An 11,628-nucleotide genomic window follows, 5' to 3' on the forward strand; every position below is an offset into this window, starting at 1 on the left:
CTCCCTCACATGGCTGCCTTGTCTGGGTTTAAATATCCCAGTCAATCTTTTTCTGCAGCCCTATTTCTGACTTCCCCTACAATCAGTTACACCAGCCAGCATTCCTGAATTCTTCCAGCTTTACTGGGCTGCCATTGTAAGTCTGGGCAGGTGAGGTCCCATGGCATGAAGCCAATCTCCTCCAACCTCTCACGCAGGCACTGTAACCAGCGGGAGCTGCCTCCCAGTTACATCTTGGGTGGAAGTCACTTCCATCCCCCCTGGCTCAAAGCATGGCCACAGCTATTTAACATATCTGTGAAACCAGTTAAAGGTTATAGATATGTTGAATGACCATGCCAGAGGTTAGCTGCAAAGCTGTTGCTATACAACACAACTCCCAATGGCTCTGTTTCATGTGTCCCATCCCCCAGCTTAGCCTTGTGGGGGTGGTGGTGGTGAGGACATCTTGTATGTTTTCCTAATATTTCCTGGACACCTTGAGTTCTGGACCCCATTATAAATCTCTATTTGGGGTCCCCCTCTTGGCTGTACCCTGTTACACTCATAACTCAATAGCAAAACAATCCCAAATAACCCAATTCAAAAAAGGGGGGAAAAAACCCAACTGAATAGACAGTTCTTCAACGAAGTTATACAAAAGGCCAACAGATACATGAAAAGCTGTTCACTACTCACTAGTCATCCCTAGTGAGTCTTCTCCAGCCCCAGTGACTTTTCATCTGTGAGACAGCATTTCCTTATGGCTGAAGCAGTGTTCAAAGAAACTGCATTTACCATCCACGTGATCACTTGTTACTAGATAGCAGTTGGAAGAGCAGCCTGGAACTGTAATTTTTCCAGGAATTGAAAAAGTGCCATCATTGGGACAGGGGTAGAAAAGGGCTGTACCCCTCCTTTGGGACCATGGAAACGGAGAGGACAGCCTTGCAGCTGGAGAACCAGAGAACCAGGGCGAGTGGCTGGGGGGCTGGAGATGATCTAGAGCTAGCTCATGATCCCTCTCCCCTACCTGTGGCTGGCAGGGCCCACCAACTTCACCCCAGCAGGGTGGTCACCAGTGGCTGTGTGTGCTTTTGACTTCTGATGAGAAGAGTTGAAATGAGAGAATCCTGGGCTCTCACACCTTAGCTTCTGGTACTGCCCTATGTCCAGGTTGACCATGTTGGGTGTCACCTTGCTGCTGGTCTCCTAATCCTGCAGCAGGCCCATGGGCCTAGGTGAGATGGATGCGGAAGGGCATGACCAAAGTGTTGCTGATGCAGTGTGCGATCTTCTTGCACACGGCCAGCATGCAGGAGAGGGTGTCGTTTTCCTCATGCCACTTATACCTCATGTTGCTTAGGTAGTCCTGCATAGCCACATCCAGCAGGTTATACACCCAGGTCTTGGAAGGCTCCTTGAGGAAATTATGCTGGTAGATCTCCACCACAAGGTCCTCACCTACGAGCAGATTTAGACTCTGCCTGGTTTCTGAGCCCTTCTCCATGTGCTTCAGACACCAGTTAACATGGGCTCTATCATCAGACTTGCAGTAGATGGATGGCCAGTTCCCTGGGTGTGAGTGAATAAGTCTATAAAGGTTCTGCAGCACAGTCACTTGGTCACACCTAGGTTCAAAGTTTGATATATGAATCTTGTGACTAGAATTATTTGCAGCTTGACAATGAATCTGAAAATTCCTCATGGAATTTTACTAGGGTTGGTGAAGCTGTGGAAGATGGCCATGATGCCCTTCTGCAGAGAATATCTCACAAAGCCATCTCACAGGGGAGGAAGCTCTGAGCACAGTGTGCAGGCAGCTCCGCTGGCTCAAAATGTTAAAAAAATAAAAGACACCTCCAAGGAGAGCTTGACCACTTTTTACAGGCAAGCTTGACACATCTGGGAGTGAAACATTGGGCTTTGGTGCAAGTGTGCTTGGCTTCCTCAGGGGGCGCAAACAGGTCTTTGCTGTTCCAGAAGCTACCTCACTAATCATTAGGGAAATGCAAATCAAAACCACAATGAAATACCACCTCATGACTATTAGAATGACCATCAAAAAAAAGACAAGAGATGATAAATGCTGACAAGAATGTGAAAAAAAAGGGAGCCCTCATTGACTATTTGGTGGGATTATAAATTGGTGCAGCCACTATGGCAAATCATATATAGAGAGGATCTCACAAAATTCAAAATAGAACTACTATATAATCCAGCAATTCCATTTCCAAAGACATCCAGAGAAAACGAAAACACTAACTGGAAAAGATTATCTGCACCTCCATGTTCATAGCAGCATTATTTATAATAGCCAAGACATGGAAACAGACTAAGTGTCCATTGATGGATTAATGGATAAAGAAGTCGTGGTATAAATACACAGTAAAATAACATTCAGCAATAAAAAAAAATAAAACCAAGGACTTAGACAGACCTTGAAGACATTCTTCTAAGTGAAATAAATCACACACAAACAAATACTTATGATCTCACTTATATGTAGAATCTAAAATTTAAAAAAAAACTCATAGAAAAAGAGATCAGACATGTGGTTACCAGAGGTGGAGGTAGGAGCAGAGGGAATTGGAGGAAGGTAATCAAAATGTACAAACTTTCAGTTTTAAGTAAGTACTAAGATGTAATGTACAAAAACATGATAACCACAGCTAACTCTTATACTCTTATACAATACATAGGAAAGTTAAGATAGTAAATCATAAGAGTTCTTACCACAGAAAAAAATTTTTCTGTTTGTTCTTTTTATTATAGCTATATGGGAAGATGAATGTTAGCTGAGCTTGTTAAAGTAATCATTTCACAATACATGTAAATCAAGCCATTGTGTTGTATACCTTAAACTTAAAAAGATGTGTATAAATTATTTCTCAATAACACTGGGGAAAAATACTTATAATGCTGTGATACATATATGTTATGAAACCTTAAAATATGTACTTCTGCACACAATGAGGAAGAATTACAAGATATTAATCTTATCCTGATTCAGCAGTGATATTTAATACTACTAAATTAATGCTTTGAATATAAATGTTGATACAGTATTTACATCAGGAACTAGAAAATGAATGTGCTTTGTGGAAATTTACATGTGTTATTTACAGGCAGGCACAAACATTTCTAATAAAAGTCTGAGAAACATTACTCACACAAAGGATTCCTGTTGCCTGTAAAAAGTAAATGTAGTCCTTACTAATGAACATTCCAATTGTTCTTGTAAATGTGAGTGTTAATGTGATACTTACACCTAAATAAATCATCATAGTTTTAGAGAATGTGAATTTCTTAAATTAATAGCATACTTTTCATGGTAACCCGAAGAGCAGATTTTTTTCTTCCCATTTTAAATATGGGAGAATTTTGAGGGGAATTTCTTGTGTATATCCAGAGAAACAGAACACATAAATTAGCCCAAAATATGAAGTGCTTATGGACATTACTTCAGCTCACACCTGAAACAGATGAATTCAGATCTGGGACATAGAGGTTTAAAAAGAGTGAAATTTGTATTCTCGATCACACACAAGCATCCTGAGGGAGCAAGACTAGAATGTTCACCAAAGAATATAGAGCCATTTAGATTTTTACCTGAAAGTTAAAGCCAAATATTCTCTAACTGGGGTAGGTTTATCCCCTGGACCCTCTTTGCTATTAAAAGATGAACATATTGGAGGTGGGATGTGAATCTATGGCTACCTCCAAGTAGTTTGGTGACCTTCCAGTACATTGGTTCTTGCAGTCAGACACAGAAAAACTGAAGATCCAAGGGTGGCTTTGTCACCAACTTAATGTAAATGCAAAAAGTTTTAAACTCATATCCTGAGTTTACGAAGACTGTTACAAACGAATCTGCCCTTGAATAAAACTCTCAGAATTTATTTTTTCCACTGCTCAATGTTCATAGTCTAAACTCTATGAAGTTAAATAAATTTCCTTTAAATAAAATTGATATGCTCCCTTACTGCAATTTTAATTCTTCCTAGGATGTGTTTAGGGTATTTGCTTCATTCTAAAACATCTTTGCTTGCTCTATTTTGCTCAGTTAAGAATCATTTTGTCTTAAAAAGTGGAGAAAAAGGTTTTAATTAGGATTCCATTCTTCCCACAATATATTAACTTTGAAACTAATAGTAAAATATATTAATAACACATATTTAGCATTTATGAGCACTGATTTACCTGAAGTGTTTATTAGGAGCTTTCTTTGTAACCTCATTTCTGGCCTTCAGAAGGAGTGTTGTTTTGGCTGGATCCAGTTGATATTTATTCTTTTATCTTCAATTTTAATGTCTGAAACTGTCAGTAGAGCATCAGTCTGTGGCAGATGGACTCTATGACTGAATTTTAAGAAACAACCACTTGTAGAATAGAGTACAGATCAAGATAATGTAAATGTTTAAAATTTCCTTGAGTGAGTGAAAACTGAGGGATCATTAGATTACTCAAGCATATATATCCCCACACCCAAGGAATCATCTACAGTCCAATCTCTATGTGCTCACAGGTGAATGTAACATTATGCCTTATCTCTGCTCTGTTGACTTTCATCATGTATTTCCTTCAGCCTAAGGTTGCCCTATAGTATCCTTCCTCCCAGACATTGACTTATCAGAACTTACAAATCTAGACCTATCTCAAGGACTATTATCTCCAGATAGCCATTGCTCTCTCCCTCAAATCAAGCACAATAGGTTACTTTTTTCTGTCTTCTCACGGCATGCTGCTTATACCTCTTATTATGACAGTTACTCTGTTTTGTTATAACAATCTGTGAACTATCTTCTGAGTCCTACTAGATCAGAAACTGTCAGGTAGCTAGGGCTCAATATTCTGTGTTCCCCTCTGCACTAGCTCCGTGCCTGACACATGTACAGTTTTAATGACTAAATAAATGAGGGAACAAATAGTTGAATAAACATGTGATCTTGAAAATCTAAATCTCAGAATCATCTCTCTCTCTCTTTCTCTTTTCTTTTTTATAAATAACTTTGTAGATGGGGAAACTGGAGACTTTCCCTGCACATGAGATCCTCTAAGACCTTTATTCAGTCACTAAAACAATGATTTGTCCTTATAGCCTTTGGATAGGAGGGATTATTATCAGAGAGTTTATGGGACTGCCATAATATGAGTAAATAGTAATAAGGTAAACAAACATGACAACTGTGGGTCTGTTTATTTCCTTTATTTTCTTTATTATTTATTTATTTCCTTTATTCCTTAAGTTCTGATGTTTGTCTTTAGATTAATTTATACATTGGAAGCTCTTGAGGAAGTTGTTTTGTTGGTCCTTAATTAAGTGTGTGTTTGTGTGTGTGCACCCCCCCACACACATACACACTCCTGGATGTTGAACTGAAGAGCAAAATACTTAATCATATAAACAATTAACAAGATTCCTGATGGTTCTAAATGCATTAACAGTCACTGACATGCCATAGTTCAGTGTGTCCTTTGAGTTTTAGATGTTATAATTATATATCTTCAAGTGGGAGGGTCCTGCTCACTGAGATTAGACTGATTAATTTACCCCTCTGTCCTCCCTTAATTGTTCATGAAGAAGGTGAACATGGTTAGAGTAGCTCAGCGTTTTGTATTGAGTGTAACAGTTCCATAACCTACTCTCAATGCACAAAGTTAGTTTTGTGCCATGTGGGCCACTTACACTGTTAAGTCCACTCTGCACATTTAATTCATCATTGGACATACCTGGTTTGGTTGGCAAGCATCTCCGATGATGAATGGGTGGAGGAAGTCTTGTTTGGGCTCACTTCCTCAGTGACTTTAAGGTAGCAAATTCCATTATTTGGAGGGCCCTGGAGCCACAGTTTATATGGGAAAGGGGACTGAAGTCATTTCTGGGAGACCTGTCTAGCTCTGACACACATTAATTTGCTGTAGTCTTTGGCATATAATTTAACTTTGTTAGATCTCGGTGTTCTATTTACTTACCTCTCAGGATTATTTTAAGAATTGAAAGCTCCAAGCAGATCCCCACAGCTTGGCTGGATTTCTCATCAAACGTTTCTATGATGCAAAAGTCCTGAGTGACCTCCTGGTACAAATTTCATTGAGGTACACTGTCACTGAAGACATACACCTGAGTGAAATGTACCATAAATATCCTTAAAATATGTCCAGAAAATATTAAATAAGTGATATCTCTGGTTTGGTTTGTGGTGCTAAATAGAAGTAGGCAAATGCACACATCTCAAGATAGCTTTCACTTCACTGATAGGCTTTTGTCAATACTCATTCAAAATATGCAGGTTGAGCTGCTAAGAGAAAGCACCTTGTGTCTAAGGGAAAACATTTTTAAGAATGAACACTCTGAAACACATTTCAATTAGAAAACACCTCCCTGAGTCAGTATTACAAATAGGAAGTAAAAATACTAAGTGAAAAATATTTGTTACAAAATGTGAAAGCTCATGAAAAATCTGTTTGGTAGAAGTGGAAAAATCATCTCAAGCAATCATGCTTGCAAGTGAAATGATTTTATAACATGAGTTGTGAGTCTGTGATAGTTTTACTTTGCCAGATGTTTACCTACATCAGAAGAAAAAAATCATAAGTATAGTATGATATCATGAGCTTTAAGTGAAGAACATTTTTCTTGTCACTCTCATAATGGTTCTCAGAAGAAAATGGGTGGAGCTGAAGTTTCAAGAGGAAAAAAAGTCTACATTGACCAAAGCACAAAATAGTGGAGGAAAGTAACATTTCTTGTAATGATCTTGAAAACATCAGTTAACAAAAAGTACTTTGAGCTGACAATCATACAAATGAAGAGAGAATTTAAGAGTTAGAAAGCCCTGGCTGGCATAGCTCAGTGGATTGAGCATGGGCTGGGAACCAAAGTGTCCCAGGTTCGATTCCCAGCTAGGGTACATTCCTGGGTTGCAGGCCATAACCCCCAGCAACTGCATATTGATGTTTCTCTCTCTCTCTCTCTCTCTCTCTCTCTCTCCCCCCTTCCCTCCCTAAAAATAAATAAATAAAATGTTTAAACAAAAAAAAAGAGTTAGACAAAATAAGTAGGCCTTGGAAAGTGAGACTGGAGGTCACAGTGGGATTGTGCAGGGTGTGTGTGGGTTGCCTCCAAGAGAAACAAGTCATTTGGATATCAACTGTCTGTGAGGGTGAGATAGGCTTTTTATGAAAGACCAGGAGATATGTTCATCTTGGGGATGATCAATATTATGAAGATGTGGTTGGGTTCCCTTCTTCTGATCGATGCACTAAGAGATGCCTGACCTTTTCTCTGGATGGGTTACCTCATGCCACACCCCATATGCTTAAGGGCATGAATATGCAATTACTCTGTCTCCATTGTTCCCATGGAGATAGCTTGGCAAGCTTCTCCTTGGAAAGGGTATGGAAAAGTCTGTAATACTTGGGTTATTTTATGAAAGGTCCAGAAAAATCAATGAACCAGGGATACTGCCTGCCACACTTAGGAAAAACTTCTCAGTAAGGCCAGGAATCATATTCGATGCTCACAAATCCATATGCACAGCTAGCATAATCTCTGGATCAAAAAATAACATATCTTATACTGGTCCTGACTTTAAATTATGAGGATAACATGGAGTAGCAGAGAGAAACAACTTTTGGGGTAGAAGATAAACATGGACCTGGTCTAGACAGAAGCAGAAAAATCTAAGAACTCCCAAAAGTGGTAGCTAGTAAGTAGCCTGGCCCACCTGCCCTCCCACCCTTTTCTAGGCAGAAGAAAATGTTCCCCGAAGATGTTCACGTCCTAATTCTTGGAATCTCTGAAAGCTCCTTTATGTGGAAAGTGGAATTTTGCATTGCCATAAAAAGTACCTCAGATGAGGGTTTGATCTCCAAAATATGTAAAGAATTCACATGACTCTACACTAAGAAGACAAACAATCCAATTAAAAAATGGGCAAAGGACCCGAACAGACACTTCTCCAAGGAGGACGTATAGAGGGCCAAGAGACGTATGAAAAGATGTTCAGCATCACTAGCTATCAGGCGGATGCAAATTAAAACCACAATGAGATATCACTTCACACCAGTGAGAATGGCCATCATAAAGAAATCAACAAACAAGTGTTGTAGAGGATGTGGAAAAAAGGGAACCCCAGTGCAGTATTGGTGGGAATGTAGATTTGTGCAGCCACTGTGGAAAACAGTATGGAATTTCCTCAGAAAACTAAAAATAGAACTGACTTTTGACCCAGCATTTCCACTGCTAGGATTATATCCTGAGAACCCTGAAACACCAATTCAAAAGAACCTATGCACCCCAACATTCATAGCAGCACTATTTACAATAGCTAAGTGCTGGAAACAGCATAAGTGCCTGCCTGTAAATGAGTGGATCCCAAAACTATGGTACATTTACACAATGGAATACTACACAGCAGAAAGAAGGGAGGATATCCTATCCTTTGTGACAGCATGGATGGGACTGGAGAGCATTATGCTAAGTGAAAGAAGCCAGGTGGTAAAAAACAAATACCATATGATTTTACCTATAAGTGTAACCTAATCAACAAAATAAACAAGTGAGCAAAATAGAACCAGAGACATGAAAATAAAGAACAAATTGATGGTAACCAGAGAAGGAGGGGGTGGGGGATTATGGGGGGAAAAGGGAGAAGAGTCAAGTCAAGGAACATGTATCAAGACCCTTGGAAAAAGTAATGTGTGGGGGGATTGAAACTGGGAGGTGGTGGATGGGTAGAGAAGGGGAGAGTAGTGATGGGGGGGGGGGGTGGTGAGGACACCTGTAATTGAACAACAATAAAAAAGAAAGAAAGAGGAACCTTGCAGATGGGAGAAAGAAAGACCTTAGCATATCCCCATCTGGATTATCCAGGTAAATCCAATATGATTATATGAATCCTTAACACCAGAGAATCTTTCTTGGATGTGGGCAGAGATAAAGATGTGATAATGAAAGAAAAGTCAGAGAGATGCAATGTTGCTGACTTTAAGAAAGGAGGCCATAGACCAAGGAATGTAGATGACCTCTTGGAGGTCAAAAAGTCAGAGAAAGGAGTTTTCTTCAGAGCCTCCAGAAGGAGCTTTAGCCCTGTGACATCTTGATTTTAGCCCATTAACCTACTGAACTGAGAGATAATAAATTTATATTGTTAAGCCACTTAGTTTTGGTAATTTATTTATACATATAAACAAATATGTGTGTGCATGTTGTGTGTGTATATATATTATATATAATATACATAATATATATATATTATACATATATTTAAATCCATATTATTTGCCAAAAAAATACTACTCTAGAATAAGCCTGTAAAATATGATTGTACAATTTTCAAGTAGCTAAAATTAATTGACTGGGTATTTTAAAATGTTGCCCAACTCAATTCATTTAAAGGAGGAATCTTTTTATAGTATCTGTATACACATTTAAAGGTAGAACAAAGTATCCTTGCTTTTCTCTAGGGTTCACATGTCCTTTTAGTCTGCATGTTTACTATATAACAAGGACACAGATTGTAGCTCATGAGCTCTAAGCACCAAAACAAGGGTTATTTATAGGCCAGTGACCCACATAAAATATGCACTTGGAGGGACATTGGTACCACAGTGAGCATTTTCAGAGTTGACATTATTTTGTACATTATAGCCAGTAGTATAAGAGCACAGAAGTCAACACAATAAAGGTTTATGAAGCTGATGCCACAATATGTGAGATAAAAGATCATAGGCATCAGAGCAGGGAATGATGATAAAAATCATTTAGTAGCACCTCCTTGTAAATTGATGAGAAAAATAACCCAAACTCCACAGCTAGCAAACAGCAGGGCTGCAGGTAGATGTCAAGTCTGTGCCCTGGGACAAGGGCTCTTTCTGCTTCCCACCTCTCTAGATGAGTGAGACATACTCTCCACCTTAATAAGGGTGCAATCTAGTGCAGAAGTCAACAATTCACTACCATGTGTTCTGAGAGTGAAGGCCAATGGGATCTAAAGTATCTGGAAAAGGAGCTTTGAGGATTTCAATGGCCTGGAAAGTGCCCGAAAGGAGGGAAGACAATTTTGTGTAGGACAGTTAGGATTAGGCAATTTGAGAAGTAGATGAGAGATATTTCAGTGCTGGTGAATAGGGCACAAAAGTCCAGAGGCAGGAAAATAAATGGTTTGTTCAGTGGACAGTGAGAAAAATGATTAGGGAGGAGGGAAGAAGAAAAAGAAGGAAGAGTAGGAGGGAAGGGAGGGAGGAAGAGTTGGAGGAAATTCCTCCAAGAATGGAGGAAGGCAGAGAAGGAAAGAGGGTGATTATGAGACGGCATGAGACAAAATAGAAAGAGTGGCTGTGTCTTTAAGGTTATTTTGCAGCTGGATATAAGTGACAAAATGGTGTTAGAGTTGTCTAAGGATAGAGTGTACCTTCTATTTAATAACTCTTTACACTTGCACAAAACATTTATATGCATAATTTAATTTGTAGGAGAGGGGAACTGAACTGGCAGTAAGCATCAACAAGAAGGGGCAGAGGTAAGCGAAGCCATCAATGTTGTATGACTCAGTAAACCTCCTGAATCTGCCCCTGACAACACCTCAGTAGTGAGGGAAGGAGAACAAGACAATAATCTGACCTCTACTCACTGCCACCAGCTTTGAAGAAACCCTGGCCCTCAATTCTCTCATCTCTCTCTGCCACAGGGGACTGTCTTTCAACTTCAAACTGCCCCTCAAGAAATTCTCAGGTAGACACATGCTCCAGAGCCATAGCTCTCATGTGGCCTGCTGCAAACTGTGTACAGAAAAGTGGTGCCATTGGAAATATGGATTATAAGTGGAGGCTAAGCACATGAAAAGATATTCAACATTGCTAATTATTAGGAAAATGAAAAAAAAAAACAAAATGAAATTCCACTTCACACCCATTAAAGTGGCTATTATCAAAAGCAAAACAAATGTTGGCTAGGATGTGGAGAAATTTGAACTCTTGTGCATTGCTTGTGGGAATGTAAAATGGTGAAGTCATTATGGAAAACAATACAGCAGCTCCTCAAAAATTTAAATGTAGAATTACTACATAATCCAGCAATTCCACTTCTGGGTAACTATTCAAAAGAAGTGAAAGCATGGACTTGAACAGCTAACTGTACAATAATTTTCACAAAAGCCAAGAAGTGGAAACAAGCCAAATGTCTATCAATGGATAAGTGAATTAACAAAATTTAGTATATAAATACAATGTAATATTATTCAGCCATAAAAAGTAATGAAATTCTGACACATGTTGCAACATGGATGAACCTTGAAGACATAATGCTCAGTGAAATAAATTAGCCATAAAAGGATTAATATTGTATGATTCTACTTATACAAGTTTCCTAGAATAGTCAAGCACATGGAGGCAGAAAATAGAATGATGGTTTTCAGGGGCTGGGAACAGAGAGAATGGATACAGATTTTTCAGTTTTGAAAGATGAAAAGAGTTTTGTGTTTGAATGATGATGATGGTGAACAACAATGTACTTAAGGACACCAAAATGTACAGTTAAAATGGTTAAAACAGTTAATTTCATGTTCTATGTAGTATACCACAATAAAAAAGAGACTAAAATGTATGAATGTCACAAGCAGTCATTAAGGAGACAATTAGCAACAA

General features: G+C 38.8%; 1 pseudogene; it reads right to left on the bottom strand.

Moving 5' to 3' along the window:
• Positions 1 to 987: 987 nt before the first annotated feature.
• LOC114496989 lies at positions 988 to 1,981 on the bottom strand (annotated as a pseudogene).
• Positions 1,982 to 11,628: the final 9,647 nt, after the last annotated feature.

This window comes from Phyllostomus discolor, chromosome 5 (genome assembly GCF_004126475.2).
Source record: "Phyllostomus discolor isolate MPI-MPIP mPhyDis1 chromosome 5, mPhyDis1.pri.v3, whole genome shotgun sequence".
NCBI lineage: Eukaryota > Metazoa > Chordata > Mammalia > Chiroptera > Phyllostomidae > Phyllostomus > Phyllostomus discolor.